General features: G+C 39.7%; 1 long non-coding RNA gene across 2 annotated transcripts in view; it reads left to right on the top strand.

Moving 5' to 3' along the window:
• The window catches only part of LOC143648641 (uncharacterized), a 123,396-nt gene that overhangs the window by 67,448 nt on the left and 40,767 nt on the right, over positions 1 to 15,181 (top strand). The window lies entirely within an intron of this gene.

Here is a 15,181-nt window from a genome sequence, read left to right as displayed (position 1 = left end):
CAAGGACATTCTTCCGGAGCTCTTGAAAGACCGTTGTTCTCTAAATGGGAGATCATTGAAAAATAATGTCCAATCTTGGGAACAATAAATAATTGATAACAGTGGACAATTCAATGCCACATAGACCCCTGTGACTTTTCCTAATTTCTCATTCTCTTTATAAAGATGAAAGGGATAATTCTGATAGAAAAAGCAGGAATTCTTCAAGCAATAGTCACATTTATTTAAAAAATATATGCTCAACTACTCTAATCTGTTAAATTATGGGTTTGTTTTATTACTTTAATTGAGGACTATCCATCTAGATGGCTAAAATGAATATTTCACAGTTATCATTTGAAGGAACATTTTCTAAATGAGTGGAGAAGTTTTGAGAGCTAGTGTAAATCAAAGCTCTAGAAAAATATTATTCTAATGATCCCCCTCATAGGTTGCATTTTGTGAGATCTATACATAGTATTTTCTTGATTTTTCTACTGCTATTACCTGGAAGCACACCTGGCAAAAATAAATAAATAAACAAAAATTACTTTTAGTGATACAACCAGTAGCTAAAAGAAAATTTAATCAACCAAGATGTGGCTGACCATGATGCTATGAAAAGGTTGTCCTTCCCAATAGCTCACTGGGTGTTTTCTGATTATTTTTACATATAAATTTTCAGGTGACATTTCTGTCAATTGTAAGTCTGTTTGGCTTAGAGATTGTATCTGCCCTCTCTTCTGTGATGCATCTTTAACAAACATCAGAGTTTTTAATGTGTTTATTAAAGTAGTATGCCAAAGCAAGCTTGGGTCTGTATCAGTGAGGGCCATAGTGCCTCCAAAGGGGTGAAAATAGGATTTGGGAAATAAAAACATCTTATATATCACAATAGTTTGTGGCACTTCAAAACTCAACTCTGACAAAATTTTATTCCTTAGTATATAATTTATTTCATTAGAGAGGTTTAAATTTAACTTAGGTTTTCTCCTTTTTCTTCAATAATAGGGAGAAAAGTTGAGAAAAACTGACCTATATAATGCAGAAGCCCATATGTTTGGGGAAATTTTAAATTTGGGAAAGTAGACTGTTCACAGTATATTCACGCAAGCAGGATATATACTAATAAATCCTAACCAAAAATTCAAGCTAAAAGCTTGGTATTAATCTATGATTTTAAGTACATCCATTGGTGTACTCAAAGAGTGTGGGGGATAATCTGGTTTTCATGCTGCATTTTTGTGTGTTCCTCCAAATTCCCAAAGAGACATGATTCACTTTCACAGTTGAATCTTAAGCTTTTGCCTACATTTTTCTGATTTTGTTAATTCAGAAGTGTTCAGTGGCTTCCTTCCCTCTACAGAAAGATGAAAATTCAAATTCATTGGTCATAAAAACCAAGACCCTCCACGATTTAGTCCCAACCTATCTTTCAAAGTGATCTTCCTCACTCTCCTTTATGAACTTTACACTACATCAAATAAACCTCCCACTTCTGTGCTTTTACTCAGCTTGCTTCAACAATGAGACAATTTTTATCTTTCTCTCCATCAACTCCACATCCAAATTCACAAAGATTTTCATCATTACCTCTCCCCAAACTGGAAGTAATCTTCCTCTCCTCTGAACTCAACACCATCTGGACAATCTTAGGGTGTTTGGCCCTTTCTACTATGGGTTGGGGTATATTTTTGACCCATCCCCCAAATTAATACCTTCTGAAAGGTCATAGTACCATGCAAAGAGCTAGGGAATAACCCGGGGGCAACATTTTACTCTTATTTACTAGCCATGTCTACCTAATATTATAATGTGTGGCATAGTTGATTACCCTCTCTCAGTATATGGATAAATTATATAATGCCTCTGAGCCTAGTTTTCCTATCTGTAAAATTGTAAGATATTGGGAGAAATTTAATAAGTTTAATGAGTAAAATAAGTTTAATAATTTGGGACACCCCCAGCACATAGTAGATGCTTAAAGCATATTAAATAAGTATACGAACACGTTATGATACACAGTCAGTTGCTTAAAATGCTTTCCCAAATTTTCAATGGCTGTCTTGGGAAAAAGCAGATTAGTTAATTTATCTATTAGCCTAAAGAAGAGAAAATCACCTTTGGTTATTTTTGTGTGCATGGTGTTAATTAATTCTGCTCCTCTTAAAAAAAATCCCAGGGAACTATTTAGTATGGGGAAGGTCGTTTCCAGAAGGGAGGACGGGAAGAGAGACCCAGGAGAGAGGTGTGGCCCATACAAAGCTAATGCTGTCTTCATCTGCAGGAGATTTCATGCCAACCTCATTTTATTCATTTCACACCCCTCATCTGAACCCCAGACTTCAGGTTTGGGAAACAGAACCAAATGGGGCATAACACGTTAAACAGGAGCCAGCCAAACTCAGTGAGGTCTCTCTGGCTTTAAGTCAAAACTTCGCTCAACCACAAAGCTTCACCTGGTTTTGAGTAAAAACCACACTGAACCACCATTTTTTTTCATGGTTTCGGTTTGAAAATGGGGTTTCATGCAAAGCTTGCCCTAGTTTCAAAAGAAGAGATCCTTGGCAAGGTACAGTCAAGTCTTTAGCTAATGTGGAGCCTGTTTCATCAGCATCACCAGGTCAGCCAGCAAGCACAGGGGGATGGGGACAGGATGGAGAGTGGTTAATTCATGTGCAGCCTTTGGAAGGTCCAGGTTTTGAGCTAGTTTGCTCATGTGGTGATTTAAATAGATGAAAACCATCAAGCATCTCAAGAACAAAAGCATCCAATTAATTCATCTCTTTGCACTTGGCTTTCACAAAACAGAGAAGACAAATTTTGAAAAGCAATGACTTGAAAAAACAGAGAAAGGAGCATGGTCTAAAGCTCTATATATGTAGGAAGGCAAAGTGGATATTTGAAACAATTCTGGGATAATCCAGGCGAAAATTCCACATTGATTAAAAAAAAAACCTAAGATAATAAATGCAAAAAGTACATGGAGCAGCAAAAACAAGCTCAATCTTCCCTTCATCAAGTAGACTGCTCCATGAGGCCAGGGATGAATTTTGCTTTTGTGATTTGCAGTAAGTTTGATATAATTTATGTACTATGCTGTCAACAGTTGAAAGGATTAAAATCTATCTTAGAAGCTGACAGCATCAGATCAGCCATTTGCTCTGGGTAGAAATGACATTTAGAAATAAAGTTTAATCTGAGTGACTCCAAGCCTAAACTGCCATGACATTAAGGCAAACCACCATGATTCTCTCAATAAACTAAAATAGTACCTGGAGAATATTATAATAATGAACAAGTGAAAAAATGGATTAGATTTTACAAAGAATTTATTACATTCATAAATGCAAAATTATAAGACTAAACATAAAAGAACATAAGCAGTTTGTTTAAAATGGTTTATGTCTGTGTAATACTCTGGACATGATGATATAAATTCTCCATATGTGGTCACACTAGATTCCCACAAAGATCTCCATGAGGTTCTCAGGGAGAGTCCTAGAGAGATTTCATTTTTGGCCTAATCCAGGCCAGGATACCAGTAAACATCAAGTATTTGACCTTCACTTCTTCATCCTCAGCCACGGAAAGAAGTCAACCCTCAACATGATTCGTGTATAACAGCCCTTATAATATAAAGTCACAGGCAGGGAGCTAAGGGGCACAAATGAAAGTCTCATGTCTGCCTCCTCTCTTTGTGGGTATAAGAGTGCAATACTGAAATCTAGGGCTTAGTTTCCAGGAGCCAGGGTTTAAGGAAAAAGAGCCTTATAAGGTGGGTCACCCAATGCCAATCAATGTTATTGTTGTTCATTTGAGGACATGTTGGATTTCAGAAGCCCATGAAATATGCAAGTAGAGCTCTCAAAGTCTTCCAGAAACTTAGGTCTAGAATTCCAGGCAAAGAGTTTGGGACTGGAAACATGAATCACTATTATGAAGGCAGTAGGCAAATGGCATCACCCAGGGAGGGATGTTGATGGAAAAGAAGGTCAAAAGGGGAGCTTTAGAACCTTTGACCCATGGGTCCTAGACATGCAACTGGATAACAGAGACAATCTAGAACAAGCTTAGGAGATGATGAGTGTGGCAGAAGCTGCATACCATCAACTAAAAGAGGAATTCTTGTCACCCTACAATTTGATGAATACCAAATTTCAAACTATGTTTCCCCTTAAGTAGAAAGTCATGCCTCAATTATCCATTGTAGGATCATCTATTGCAAATAAATCTAACATATAAAAACCATGTTTTCACAAAAGACCAATAATTTATTTTATGATAAATTTATTTTATCATAAATAAACAAAATTTTATTTTATGTTAAGATTCAGAATAGAATTTTATCAAATACAAAATTCCTTTAATGATGGTAACATGATTCATCTCACCAATCACAAAATAAAAGTTGCATTTACCTACTTTAGGAAAACAGGATTTTGTTGTTATTGTTGTTATTTGCTTCTTACAGCAAAGCCTACTAGAATTTTATTTAGCTGGAGAATAAGCATGGACAATTGGGACCAACAGATACAATTCATTTTCACCTCCGAAAGCTCTTTGACTCAGAGCCTGATGAAAATTTTTGCTTATTTAACTACTATGGAATTGGAAAATGGTTTGTTATAGAATATTGAGATAGAATGAATGAATATTCATTTATAAATAAACAAAATTAACAAAATAAACAAAAATAAACAAAAATTTTGTTTATTTATGATAAAATAAATTTATCATAAAATAAATTATTGGTCTTTTGTGAAAACATGGTTTTTATATGTTAGATTTATTTGCAATAGATGATCCTACAATGGATAATTGAGGCATGACTTTCTACTTAAGGGGAAACATAGTTTGAAATTTGGTATTCATCAAATTGTAGGATGACAAGAATTCCTCTTTTAGTTGATGGTATGCAGCTTCTGCCACACTCATCATCTCCTAATGAATATTCCCCTAGATGAAAAGGCTTAATTCTGGGCCCCAGGGGTCAGTGTTGAACCCCCTAGTTAAATATTTTATTACTCATCTGGAAGTACAAGTAGCAGGCAGTGAAATTCCCAATTTCTCTAGTGAAAATGAGTTCATCCAGGTGCCATGTAAATGGAATAAACTGTAGAAAGATCTAGGTAGTGGTCATAAAAATGCCACATAAACTTCAATGTTGGCCAGTTAATGTGTTCAGGAGAAAGTGTTCTAAACTGTGTCTAGAAAATTATGGTCTCTATGTGATTAGTTACAATCCCGAAAGGGTCACTAAAATTGTCCTAGAGGCAGTCCTTCCAGTGGAGACATCAGTGCAATGTAGAGTTACATCTGGGCAGGCCACAGAAATCCTTTATAAGGATCTGGTAAACCACATAACGTGTTGTTATGCTTGTTCTGTAAAATATGTGGTGCTTGAGGTTTGATTGTTGCAATTCATGGGCCCCGTAGAATTGTTTCTCCCTTGTGTGAATTGCCAAAGTTTACCTCCCTAGCAATTGCCTTCTCACTGACTTGACTTCTTCCTACCTTCTGGTGTGATTATGCATGCATCTTCTCCAACTCAGTGAAGGCCAGACGTACCCCTTCCTTTTGACAAAGCCCTGCTCACAGTACATACATAACAGATAGATGGAAGGGTAGATGGATGGATGCATCGATGGATACATGGATGAAGGATGATGGGTGATGAATGGATAGATGGATGGATGGATGGGTGAGTGGTTGGAAGGAAGGAAGGAAGGAAAGAAAGAAGGAAGAAAAAAAATTTTAATGTGCATGGGAAGTGATAAAAGCTAGCAAGTTTATAAAGCATTTTCTTAAGAAGATAGAGTAATAGAAGTATCTTTCTTTAAAATGTAAAAATTACAAGGAAAGGTAAAAATTACCAAATTTCGAAATGTTTACTTTTTTCCTGGACTTTCCTTACTGATCTATTATATAGAAATTTAATTAAGGAAAGTTAAGGAATTTTAAGTTACATGCTGCACCTTTCAAGGTCAGAGTCTTCTTTTTAAAATTTTTTATTGCCAGATCTTCACACACATACATTCTGTACATGGTGTACAATCAGTAGCTCACAATATCATCACATAGTTGTGTATTCATCACCATGATCATTTTATAGAACATTTGCATCACTCCAGAAAAAAAAATAAAAAGAAAAAAGAAAAAACTCATACATCCCATGCCCCTTATCCCTCCCATTCATTGACCACTAGTATTTCCATCTACTCAATTCTTTTCTTTACCCTTTATGCCCCCCTATTATTTATTTATTTATTCATATTTTTTTTACTCTTCTGTCCACACTAAGGTCAGAGTCTTGATTGACAGCTAGTATAGGTTCTCACACAATTTTCTCTGATGAAAGAAACTGACCTAAGGTCTCGTGAGCATAATACAATGCTAATAAATCAATGCAAACTGTAGCTGAGCACAGGCTCAACCTCTCTGGCCTCACGTTCCTCATTTGTACAGCAGGTATGCATTTAGAATACCCTTCACCTTATAAGGTTCTGAAGACCAGATGTCTTCACACATGTAAAACCCTCAGCTCTGTGTCTAGGATATGTGCGTGTCTGTGTGTGTCTCTCTCTCACACACACACACATAACCCATAGAGAATGAGTAGGTGGCCGAGACAATATTGAAACCCAGAAATGCCTAACCCCAGAGATCTTTTTTTAACTTTATATTTTGAAGTCATTTGAATAGTCAGGAAAGTTATGATAAGTAATACAAAGAACAGCTGTATACCCTTCACCCAGATTGTCCAATTGTTAACATCTTGCCACACGAGCCTACGTTTTTCATCAGTGTGTCATGTGGTCCATAATATTCTGCAAAATGGGCACAACGAAGTGGGTTACTGTGAGAAAGAACAAGATGTATAAATTAATAGCTGCAACAAGGGATAGCAGGACGTGTGATCGACTGAAGAGCTCAGTGAAGGTCCAAGAGGGAAGAGAATCTTTCTTTAGGGGTTCAAGCTGCAAAGATGCCAGCTGGAAAGACTGAGCCTCCATGGCTGGGCATTTTAAGACTGAGCTCAAAGGTCAAAGTGGTTAAAGTGGTGACCTCTGAGCTCAGTCTTGAAATGCCCAGCCATGGAGGATCAGTAGCAAACAACCAGTTTTCATATCCAGTCACATCTGTCTTCTCCCAGAAAAAGGGCTCAATTTGAAAAATCTCTCAAGAATATTAGCAGATTTAATTTAGGAAAGTGGCTGCGCTATGCCCAACCTAATTCACTGCCATCAATGGAGTAGAGGTCATCCACAGTGCTTCCAAAACTTGTTACGTGTAGCCCAGAAGGTCCCTACCCCTTTCCTTTCCCAGCCCGCAGCCCTGAAATGGAAGCCATGATTTTCCAATGCTTCTGACTCTTCTCGGAAGCAAGGGTGACTTTTTCAAAGCATCTACGTCATTTAGCAGCACACAGTCCAGCCCAGAGGCCTGAAAACCCCTAAAATAGCATATACCACATAAGCCATCCCAATACATAATAATGCGGGTTCTTAAAGTAATTCTCTTAGGAGGCAAGTCAGGATTGCAAGAGGGAAGAAGAAGTCCACATTTGCCATCCAGCCCTTCAGGGCATTCACGGAGGAATTCACATTGTCACTGGGAGAAATTTCAAAATACCCAGAACAGATATGATCCGTACCGAATTGTAAAAAATTCTGTATCACATAAAAACAACCCTCAAGAGGATAAATTTCACAGAACAAGCATGACACAAGCCTTTTGTCCTCCTTTCAGTTCTCATTCTACTTTTGACTTATTTGTGGAAAGTTATAATTAGATTGTGCTTTGCCTTTTTTTTTCTCGTTAGCTGATAAAATGCCGTAAATTCTGAACAACATCCGTGAGCGCAGTCACTTATGAATTTTGCTATTTTTTGCACATTGCACCATATGCAAACCCTGCTGGGAGGCACGGCTCCTTCTTCTTGGCATGCAGGAGAGCCACTGAGAGATATCATATGGTCTCCTGGCACAAGTACAAAGTGCCTCTTGCTGTTTGATCTACTGTCTTAAACTTAAATGCAAAATCTGATAATTGGGTCAGGCAGGAGAAGAAACTTAGCAGTAAAGTTCTTTTCATTTCCTCTTGCAATTTCTCCTTGTTTCATCTTCTCTTCCTTTTCTTGCCTTCTCTTTCTCCCGTCTCCCTCTCCCTCTTTTTTCTCTCGTCCCTTGAAGGCGCATAACTGCCTTGTGAATAGAACGAATTGAAGAAGAGCAGGGGTCGTGGCCTGAAAACTGTCAGGAGGCTTCCACTCACCTTGCTTTATGCATAGGAGAGCGTTGCTCCATCAGCAAGAGTCTTGACTGGGATAACTATCCGGAACTTTGCAAAAGCCAAAACCCTGGCTGGGTTTACTTGTTTGGAAATACTACTGCCTTTTAAGACTTGGATTTGTTTAAGGTAAAAGGAATTTATCCTGGTCTCTTTGGTTTAGGCCATTAAGCAGAGGCCCCTACTTCAAAGGACACAAGAGATAAATGAAAACTGAACTTCCTCTTCACACAGAAGGAGCCTGTAATATGAAAAGTCTGACTTATATCTCTCCGCTTAATAGCTTCTAAACAGGGAGAGGGAACTTTCTGTTCTTGATTTCACCACTCCAAGACCTCTTGAGAAGGGCCTGTGTGGGTACTGAATTATATTAGCTGGATATAAACCCAAATATGGCTTTCTGTTTATATGAATTCAGCACTTGCTAAGGAGGGTATGGAGTTCAGAAATGAGTAAACTTTCTGTCAGCATCACTTTTTGCAAATCGCAAAGGTCAGTTACCACCCTCAGGTTTCCACAGGTCAGGCCACCTACTCACCTCACAGCTATGTCAGAAGGTTCCAGAAACTCCTTTTCCAAAGCCGGTTTCTATAGGCTTCATTAGACCATTGGGGGCTAAGGAGGGCTGGGAATGCCTGGGAACAAGTTACACTGAGGCTCTCCTCATTCCCCTTTGCACCCCCATATCAATGCTGTCAGCTGGGCTCAGGACAAAACATTCTAGACAGTCTTGAATTGAAAAAGAAGTCACCTGAGGAGTAAGTGAGAGAGAGAGAGGATTTTGCCTCTGTGAGGATCTGGAGGATAAGTCTTGCCAATAACAGCCAAGCCACCCACTTCCACTTCCGACCTCCCACCAGTGCCTCCCTGAGCTGTTGCTGGCAGAGAGTTCTGTACAAATTCAGACTCTTTAGAGGACTAGCAAAGGATCCTGATGACCAGGACCTCTGTTTCTTCCCAGCCTCCCCTCTGATTATCCCATACAGACTTCCAGGTCTGGAGATCCCTGCAGAGAGAACATTGCCTGGGAAGAATCCTCTCTCCAAAGCAACAAGCCAGCACCAGAGCCCAGCTAATAACTGAGAACAGCTCACTTATTCAGGCATAGACAGGCAAACTAGGATGCCATCCTAGGTCTAAGCAACATTGCAATATGCCATTTGAGATCATTCTTTATTTCGAGAGGGTTGCAGAGAGCTGAACCTAGCGGGGTGAACATTTGGGAAGGGAATACAGTAACCCAGAAATGTTGATCACTGTATTTCCCGGACTTCCAGGCCTTGGGGAAAAGAGGGAGTGGGGGTGAGGAGACAGCTGCTGTTTCCGTAGTTTGCTCAGCTCGTGCACCTGCACTTAGGAGGCAGCACGATTGGTTTTGATCTGAAATGGAAAAGAGGTTGTTCCTGTGAAATAGGTGATTGTGTGACCCAGTGAATTTGCAACTGTCTGTGATGGAAGACACCCTGGAAACAAACTACCTTTGTCCCAGAGTGGTTTTGTGGATCTTTAGATCAAATGTTTAGGACTCTGCTGGGGGTCTCAAAGGATTGCAATACCAGGATCAGTTAGTCACCTAGCTGTTACAATCACATCATGTCTTGTCATTTTACTTAGTGGAACTATATGTCTCTTGTCACACACATGCACACATCTCCCACTCCTGGTAGCTGGAGAATCTTTTCGTCTTTACAACACTAAATTAGATTTTTTTCATCTCAACACCAGAAATGACTCTTTGGTACCCTGTGCACACCCACAAGAAGGCTGATTGTTGCACCGCTGGGCCCCAAAGTGCAGAGGCTCTTGGGTGGAGTTTGGCAGTCCCTTTCCTGGCATGTTTACGATAGTTAACAAGGGACTGTCTGTTGTACTTACAGTCTAAATGGTCTGGCTGTGAGGAGTCCATTAATCATCCCTTCAGTCAATCAAAAGTGCAATTGAAAAAAAGCCATTATTTAAAAAAAATGTGTTTGCAAATTTGTTTTCATTATATCCTAAGATGCTTTTTCATTACTGAATAAATTAGATAATTGTCTCAATAATTTTTTTCAATATACCCTTACTCTCAGACTCTCAGCCTCTCATCTCTTCACTTTGGCCAGCACATTTTGGTGGAGAGAACTATTTTGGTCATTGCAGTTTCCTTGTTTTCGGCCTCCATCACCATTAAAAGTGAAAATCGTAAATTCTGGGTGGATATTAATTTAGAAACAGCATTACCACAATTCTTGTATGACATAGGTAACCATAATAACAATTTCAGTGGGAAAAGCAAAAATAAATAGAAGTGCAAATGACATTAATTTCCATTTGCAGCCAATCCATAATTAGATCAATTATCTGATCCTTGGAGAGAAAGAAGGTTACCACTGATTGGTGAGGTAAGGCCCTTGGTGGATATGCATGCTTGGGGAGACAGATGCATGTGGTGTGCCCCAGTGAAACATAGCTGGGAGGGTGGGGAGACCCCGCACCCTTTAAGTGGTTAGTGCCAAGGCATCTGCTTCTCCATTCATTGGCCACGTGACTTCAGGCAAGTTGCTTAACCCTCTAGAACTCAATTTCCTCATCTGCTAAAAGTACCCACCTCGCAGGATCATAAGGATTAAATAAGTTGATCCATTTAGTGTGCTTAAAATGGTGCCAGGCATTTGGCAAAACCTTTTAAAATGTCAACTACTATTTTCATGATGCAATAGTGCACGAAGAATTGGGCTTAGAAGATAAGTCTAAGCTCACTATTCCTTGTTTGCCACATGATCTTGGGGAAGAAAGTGGTTCTGAGCCTCAGTTTCCTTATGTGTAAAAAAGCAGGGCTCTCCCTTCTAGCTTCTTATATTCTGGAGCAGTTGGAAGAAAAAATCTAAGAGGGTCGTATGGTAGCCATGACAAACCCCGGGATCTGTCCTGTAACTACTTGTTGAAGAGTGTTTTGAAAGCTATTGGTTTTTTTATTTCTCCTTTGTATATATGTTATACTATACAATAAAAAAGTTAAAAAAAAAAAAAGCAGAGCTCTAATTTACATTAGCATGCAGATTAACTCAAGTAAGAAATGGGAAAGCACTTTGCAACTGAACGTGAGACCTCCCCTTTCTCCTGAACACATAAGAATTCCACCAGCAAAGAAAATTCCAGCCTGGCCAACCACGGTCACGGTTGACCATAGGCTTTTCCTGGTCACTTACTTTCCACACGGCTTCCTGAACATGGGTGTTTGTCAGGCATGACTCCCAAAAATGTCCTCCTCAGCTTCTCTCTGCAGCTCTGGGGCCAAGCCAGAGGGTGGCAAGGGGCAGAGTGGACACTTGATTGGAAAATGCTGAGTACCAAGAGGAGCCCCAGTCCCGCCGGACTCCCTGGCATGATGCATGTGTACTCTATCTCAGATTTTCATCTGCTAGGGCCTATAACTGATGAATATGAGCATCAGGAATCCTAGAGAGGAAATGGGGCTCCACAGAAAGTAAACAAGGACACGCAGTTCTTTATACAAATATTCTCCAAGAACACTTTAAACATCCTTTTAAAAAAATTTTTGCCTGCCTGCATTCTTTCTTTCCTTTTTCTTTTTCTTCCTTCCTTCCTTTCTTCCTTCCTTCCTTTCTTGCTTCTTTTCTTTCCTTTCCTTTAATGCCTTGTTTGCCTGGAAGAGTATCTACATAAAAGCTGTCTTTGGCTCTACATAGTAGAAAAAGAAACTACATCAGAGGCAGCAAGTTGATCAGAAGCATATAAAAATATTCCAGATGATTTTTATTTCAGTTTTCTGGCTGATCTGTTACCACTTTCTGAAAATTGGAGATGAAGTGTGGAATATACGGTGTTCAGATCAGTGTGTGTATATGTGTTTGTGTGTTTGACAGAGGGTGGACAATGTGTGCATGAGTATGTGTTGTGTAGATGTGTAAGAGCGTGTGCATGTGTGTGCCTGTATGAGACTGTGCATATGCATGTATGTGCATCTGAACAAACATATGTGTGGCGTGTGTGTGTGTGTATACATTCATGAAACTGTTGAGCTGTGTATGGGAACTAAGAGCAATCTCGGTGTTGGTGACTTTCTGTCCAGCCACCATGGCCAAGAAAGATTATGGACACTTGCCATTCCAATCTGCTCATCTCAGATAGGGAACCTGAGGCCAGAAAGAGGCATAACCCACTCTGGTCACAGAAAGAGTCTGTATCAGCAGCTGGATTTTCCTCTTCCCACTTCCCTGCACATCATCCTGCTTTTTCCTTACTTTTTGCTGACCTCTGAGACCACCACCATCTAAGAGCTCACTTCTCTCCACAGCAACTTTGCTTGCTTTAATGCTTACTTGAGGACGTGCACATGGATCTTGAGGGGCACTGCAATCCTAGCTTAGTGCGACCTTCCTACAGTGTTCTTACCTACTTGAGGAACACAGCTCCCGTGGTCTGAATGTTGGGCTCAAAGGTCTTGGCTCACCTTGCTGAGCTAGTTGGTTTTCTCCATGTTCCCCAGGGGTCAGCACTCATCCTCCAACAGTGTCAGACCCTCATCTATCAGCTCTGTGAGTTAATATTAAGAGAGAGGTCCTCTCTCATCAGCTCTGTGAGTACATGAGTATGATTTGGAATGAATGAATGAACAAATGAACAAACACATGTCATCTCAGTTTTTCATCTAGCATAAATAAGCTTTATTTGAAGTTGAAGAAAACATGCTCCTAAAATATTCAAAGAGACTGAGAGAACTGCTCAGGCACAATCAGGTTGTTTCTCCCTTGTGGCTGAGATTCAGAACCACCCTTTCCTTTCAAAAGCCTACCAGCTCAGTTAATCCGCTCTCCTCCTTAACTGCATGCTCTGAGTTTCCTTATTATAAAATCATGACAAAACAGCTGTACTAAATAATGCCCTGTTGATCCACTGTAAAATCCACATCTTGTCTTGCCTTCAGCTCTGCCTTATTCTAATACTTCCTGATGGGGGGTTGGAGCTTGGACAGTGCTTCATCTGAGGAAAATCAAAGACCATCCCTGGTTGTCAAACTTCTTCCCACTCCAGACCTTTTCTTCCACTTCTTCCTTTGGTGGTTGGACCTGGCCTTTTAACAAATGGAATGATGTATTTTTAGCAGTGCTAAGGGTCTTAGAGACCATCTGTGTGAAATAGACTCACATAGTATTTGAGGACATTGGGACCCTCTAAGCATCAAGCCAGCTGGTGGCAGAGCTGGGGTGAAAATCTCCACCTAGTTCTGAGTTTTCACCCTTCTCCAGCAGCTCCGCAGTTCTCACTGAAATACATCCTCCCTGCTGGAGCTTTTAAGGCCACTGCTGCCCTGGAAAGTTTTGGGCTTTCTGCACTGCAGGGGGATGGGGGAAGGTGTTATCTTCTGTGTGGTCTCAGCATATCTGTCCCAGTTGGCCAGAAACTCAGAGTAGTGGCTCAGGGCCCAGAGCAGCCAGAATTGACCTGTGGAAATCCAGCTGTGGGTTCTACCACCCCTGTATAGTTATAAAATGCCTTGCCTATACTGCTTACCATGCCAAATGCCAGAGATACAGCACCATCCTGCTTTGACTCTGCCCTCAAGTGGACCACAGTCTAACCTCAACTTAAAGATGTAAATGCCCTATGACAGAAGTTCTCAATCCTGGCTGCAAGATTAGAATTGTCTTGTGAGCTTTAACAAATACTGAAAGGAATTTGTCATGTTGGTGTGGAACATGACAGCTTTATTCCCTGCCTCTGTTTGCTGTGGGTGTCTTAGGGGATAAAAGCTCATGCCTCTCATTTTGACTGGCAAAGTACAAGATTCTATATGTAAATTTTACCCTCACAGCTAGCTATTCAAGGTTGTCAGGAAACTGACACTGTAAGACAGGAAAGTAATAACTGTAGGTCAATTCATTCATTTGCTCCTCAAAAGAAATGCTGTTTTCACCATCTCTTAATACTTTTGCAAACAGATTGCAGTGAGAATGTGAATTTCTGGGGCTGATGAAGTGGAAAATTACATAGTGAATTAGTCTGGATTATGGCCAAGAGCCTTTAGTTTAATGCTTTGAACCCAAATGTAGCCTCAAAGTGCAAGGGTAGAGTGGTTAAATAACAAATATACAAACAATGGCTATGAAAAAAGCACCCATAGTTGAGAGATCTTAAGATTTAAAGGAATAGAGGGAAAAACTGCTTAATTATTGCAGATTTCTATAAGTCATTCATTTGCTGATTGCCTGATAATATCTCTTAACTCCCTTCAAAAGAGAAGAATTAACAGACAAATTAAAAGCAAAGAAAACACTTTCTTTTGGTCAAATAGGGGGTCCTGTTTTAAGTTCTAAGCAAACTTTTACATTTCAGAGAATGTCCAAACTTTTGCCTTAGGCAAAACACAGCCTCTTCTTTCTAAATGTTTTAAAATGCTTAGTGGAAGTGAAAACTTAGACACCAAAACTCTCTAAATTAATAAAGCACATAACTGGAACTTCCATTAAATGGATAAGAATTTCAAAATACAGAAGAGTGGATATTTGGAGAAGCACACTGGTTCAGAGACATAATCTATTGGGAAAAGAGCTAATCTTTCAATGCCAAATACACCTCATCTCTCCACTTCTCAGGGAAGGTTTATTTGGAAAAGAATATTGCCTGAGCATGACCAGTAAAATTGTTTCTTTCCCTAGGAACGCAATAAAAGTTGACTTAAGGCCATTTCTCATTATGAGTAGAACAAGAAAGTGCCACTGCTTCAGTGGGGTCACTCACTCACACTGTCCCTGCCAATAATGTGGACAGGGAAAGTGACAGGGTCTCCATAAGTCATAATGACCTGGAGTTCAGGGTATGAGAATCACTAAATTTCGAGACCTTATGGGGGAGTTTTATTCAGACTTTTCTCTAAGCATCATAATTTATTATTTTCTCAAGTGGCGAG

This window comes from Tamandua tetradactyla, chromosome 10 (genome assembly GCF_023851605.1).
Source record: "Tamandua tetradactyla isolate mTamTet1 chromosome 10, mTamTet1.pri, whole genome shotgun sequence".
In the NCBI taxonomy this organism is placed as follows: Eukaryota; Metazoa; Chordata; class Mammalia; order Pilosa; family Myrmecophagidae; genus Tamandua; species Tamandua tetradactyla.
The sequence above is the reverse complement of the archived record's forward strand: the minus strand, read 5'-3'. Positions and strand labels throughout refer to the sequence as shown.